General features: G+C 40.2%; 1 long non-coding RNA gene across 5 annotated transcripts; it reads left to right on the forward strand.

Annotated features, from left to right (window-relative positions):
- The first annotated feature begins 304 nt into the window (after positions 1-304).
- LOC147977188 (uncharacterized) lies at positions 305-4117 on the forward strand. 5 transcript variants are annotated; one of them, XR_015601785.1, is made up of 5 exons: positions 305-936; positions 1184-1273; positions 1745-1854; positions 2825-3043; positions 3764-4117. It is a non-coding gene; the product is annotated as an uncharacterized LOC147977188 (long non-coding RNA). The 5 variants fall into 5 exon arrangements; XR_015601784.1 differs by having other exon boundaries at positions 306-936; positions 1763-1854; XR_015601783.1 differs by having other exon boundaries at positions 308-936; positions 2849-3043.
- Positions 4118-4491: the final 374 nt, after the last annotated feature.

Raw genomic sequence — 4491 nt, forward strand, 5'->3', positions numbered from 1 at the left:
TTATAATTTGAATCTGTAATAATGTTAAACAAGAAAGAATCATCATGAAATTAGATAGTACCAATTTGAATATACTACTATAGAAAACACACGCGAGGATAACATGAAGCTCGACCAGTATCAAAAGGGTAAAGATACCAAATTCTCAGATAATACATGTATTTCAGAAATTTTATGAATAAAATCCTAGTATCCCTAAACAAAAAAAGTTTGAAATAGGTTTGAAGGAAAGCGCGCGGAGAATAAAACATTCAAGTCGTCTACGCGCGCTGTCAAAAAAAATCGGAGCCAACCCAAACACACCGTCCCACACCTCGCGCCTCCCTCCCCCACCCCAAAAACCCTATCCACCCACAGCCGCCACCACCTCTCCCTCTCTCCTCCGGCTCTGGATTTAGATCCGCCACCCACCGGCGCCTTCACATCTCGCCGCCGGTATCCCCCAAGCCGTCGTCCTCCCACCCTCTCCGTCTCCGTCTCCCCCTCCCTCCCCTTCCCTCCTCAAAGAGGAGAGGGAGATCGACCAGGCATGGCGGTGGCCATGGCGGCAGCCAGATCTAGGATGGCCGCGGGCACCTCTCCATCCTCGCAAAGGCTATAGGCTTTGCCGGTATGGGACAGGAGGATTGCTTCCTCACGTTGCTTCTGCTCGGCCGTGCGTGAGGAGATGCCATGGACGCCGATGTCAAGCTCCGCTGCTTTGATCCCCATCCAGATCCGCCTCCTTCTCTCTTCCCCTCTTCGATCTGCCCTTCTTCCATTTCCTTCCCTGAGGCATGCATTTTCTATTGTTTTTCTTCCTCACACAGGCACCTGCAGCACGAACTCTATGCAAGGAGAGGAGTGAGGGTGCTGCAGGGAGAAAAGGGAAGAACGGGATGCACCTGAGGAGCGAGGGGTTGACATCTTGGTTCCTGCTTGACCACGTTGCCTATGGTATGTCTCTGCTACTTTCCCTCTTTACAATTGCATGCCTCTGTTTGCTGCTAAAACAATAACCTAGGCCACCAATTGTTTATTGTTTTGTTAAAATCTTTAGATCTCTATGCCTCTATTTTATTAATTGCTATAGCAATTGGATCTGGTTGAACTGAAAATGGCATTGGGGACATCAATTGGTCATTTGGGTTCTCTGGTTGTACTACAATTGGGACTGAAATGGACACAATTTTTTTGCTTGTAGGATGGTGAGAAGGAGAAGGAAGGTGCTGCAAGTGCCAGGAGAAGGGGTCGGATGCTGCTGAAACCCTTGGTTGTGAGGGTCTCTGTATAGGTTTCAACTGAATACTCTACTTATTTTCTAAGAAATACCATGCATAACCGAGCAACTAATTCTGTTTTTTAAACTAGACCAAGCACCTACTGGTGAAATGGACATGAACCTTCAGAAATCAAATGTCCTCATATAGTAATATATTTCACATGTCTTCTAATTTTTGAGTCCGTGAAATACCTGATGTACGTAGTGCATATGATATTTTGTAAACTGTATGTGCTGGATAGGTGGTTCTTATGCTGCAAGGTAATCGGGAGGCCCGCTCCTCCCCCGCATATGCCGCATAAGTTAAGATGTTGCCTGCCAAGCCCACATATTATTAAGTGGGATGTACTCTAAACTTATAATCATTTAGTCTGATGTAATGCTAAAACAGTGATTTATTATACAACACGATGGTACTTTTGGATGGTAGTATGTTAATTTATTAGGATGTAGTACTGATACACTGATTCATTCGACTACTAGTGCTGGATGGATTTTCAGGTTGGATGGATCATTGTACTGCTATGCAACTTCCCCTAGCTTCACATTGCAAGCCCAATGATTCTTGTGCCTGGGATACCCACATAAAACAGGTTGTTATTTTTACTTGCCGCCATTCACCATCCAACTGGAGTTTTGCAACATGCAAATTGCATGTACGTCTGTTAGGTCAGCAGCATGCTAATTGCCTGAGCTTGAGTACCACAAATGTGAAGTTTTGACTTTCCTATTGTAATGGTTAGCGTGAAACTAGGAATTGCTTCAAAACCTACCTGAAAGTTTCTTGCGTTGACATGTAGTCTTACTAGATGGTACAGTGGCTGTCGTCTAGAAAATAAATCTCTTTGGAAAATAAATATTACGAGACTACTCTGAACAATACTACTCCTTCAAATTGTACATACTCCTAGGCTGTTGCTGTATGGTTCCAAAAATCCCAGATAAAAATCTGGATGACATTTACATCTGTAAATACTTACATATGAAATAAGCACCACGGTTCCGTTTAGTGTGTATGCTTCGATATGTTTTAACTTTGACTGAAACAATCTGGATGGCACTTGCATCTGTAGATAAATATGAAGAAGAATATGAAGAAGAACCACAGTTTGGTTTAGTTTGTACGTGCCAATTTGGTTTAACTTTGACTGAAAATATATATGAATAAATTTTGGTTTCAAGGCCCGTCTAATGATGGGCTTACTATCCGACAATGTTCATTCTTCAGTTCTCCTTGTTACTTTGTTAGTCATGATCCGTTTAGCTAATCTCTTTGGAACATGTGGGTGGTACATTTGCATGTTGTTTGATTTAAAGGCGAAACCTCTAGTATTATCATGTTTGCTTTCCATCGAAACGCTAGTCTTATCATGTTTGCTTTCCTTGGAAACGATTCAGCTCTAGGAGCAAATTATTAGTTTGCTGTTTATAATCTGTATCATTTATCAAATTGTGTTGTAAATTATCATTCCCTGTCTCATTTTAATTTTGTTGCATTCCCTGGCTCGTTTTAATTTTGTTCCTGTGGTAGAGTATGACTTGTTGTTTATCCTGTTAATTCAGTTGACTTTCTCTCTTGAAATCTAGCCAAACACAGAAACAAGCACACTGCCGTATTTGTACCGGCAAGATCTCTTCTCACACCATCTAGTCCAAAACAGAAAGCTGTTGTATTCTCTGATGAACTTCAAGGCAACGAAAATGCAGCAGGATATATGCAAGATTCCTTGGGTACTTTACACAAGATACTCATGACACGCAAGCAGAGCCATATTAACATAGGTACACCATACACTACACCTTTACACCAAGCAAGTATTTACTCTGGGGATCTTATCATCCATATTCTTGCAGCTTTATGTTCCATCTAATATGTACAGAAATCAATGTGTATTCATAACCAGACGTGTCATTAGCTAGTTTAAATCCTCACTGTAGGCAATATAACTTGCCAACACATGCAATTTGTTTACTTAACCATACCTTATAATGGGTCAGCTTAGTGTTTTCTTTGTTCTGCACCAGACACAACCATATAACCAAAATCTATTCCACAGCAACAAGTCTGTTCCTTGCTACCAAAAGTAGGTTACTTGTTATATTTTAGCATACTAAGGGGTTCTCTCCAACCAATTATCTTCTGCACAGAGCCAAAGAGGGCCAAGCTGGGGTTGTGTCCGTTACATCAACACTTGTAATATTTCCAATGCGTACATTCATTTGTTATTAAGTTATATCATCTTCCCAAAATTGTTACAATCATCTTCAGTGTAGAGTATATAATATTTTTGTAGATCTGGTAGTCAACATGGTTGTCCGTACAAAATTGTTGTAACTTATCATCAATATTTCTACATAAAATTTTCTAAATCTTTTTGTTCTTCCAACATACATACAAGTGAAACTTTATCCTGAAACTTGATAAAATGACACCCCTTTGGTTGGTTCTAACAAAATTACTCATATCTGAAAATGTCTAATGTTTGTTCTATTTTTGGACAGATATATTAATCCTACTTGTTGTTGCCTCTCACAACTGCACGAGATGATAGTTGCCATGAAGAGCATTGATTGCAAGAAATTGAATAAGAAACTTTTATATATGTTGTTGATGTAAATTGGATTGTGCTGGTCCTAAACTTGCTATGTGTTGTATTTTGTCAATTCGTGTTGTAAATTATCATTTCATGGAGGATTTTCTAAACTTCTATGTTGTACATATTGGTAGATGGCTGCATAAGTACTACATGATCTTTCTATTTTATGGCACTTTGAAATATGTTTTTTCTTCAGCCAATGTTGGCGCTATGATCTATGTAATGTATTATGCTAGAAAAAAAAACCACTGGCTCAAAATTGCGCAGAAAGAAATGGCCTAATGTGCTCTCCATGACGAATTTTGTGACAGAAAATAGTATCCACGTAGGCAGCCACGTCATTTGAATGGGTCAATCAAAAATCCTATGTGGCGTTAGTCCATGACGGTTTGCTCCGTCATAATGGATTGGGCCTGGGCGGGCCTAAGCCAGATCCATGACAGAAAAGAACCGTCATGTAAGGTACTATGCCAAATTATGACGCGATATACATGACGGACTTCGAGTCCGTCATGGACGGTCACCCATGACAGTTTTTCACTCACCCATGACGGATCAGAACTGTCACGTATTAACATATTTCTTGTAGTGTGTACTAGAAATATATATTAATGACATAGTTGTTAACTCGGA

This window comes from Triticum urartu, chromosome 4A (assembly GCF_056163025.1).
Source record: "Triticum urartu cultivar PI428250 chromosome 4A, HENAU_Tu73, whole genome shotgun sequence".
Classification (NCBI taxonomy): domain Eukaryota; kingdom Viridiplantae; phylum Streptophyta; class Magnoliopsida; order Poales; family Poaceae; genus Triticum; species Triticum urartu.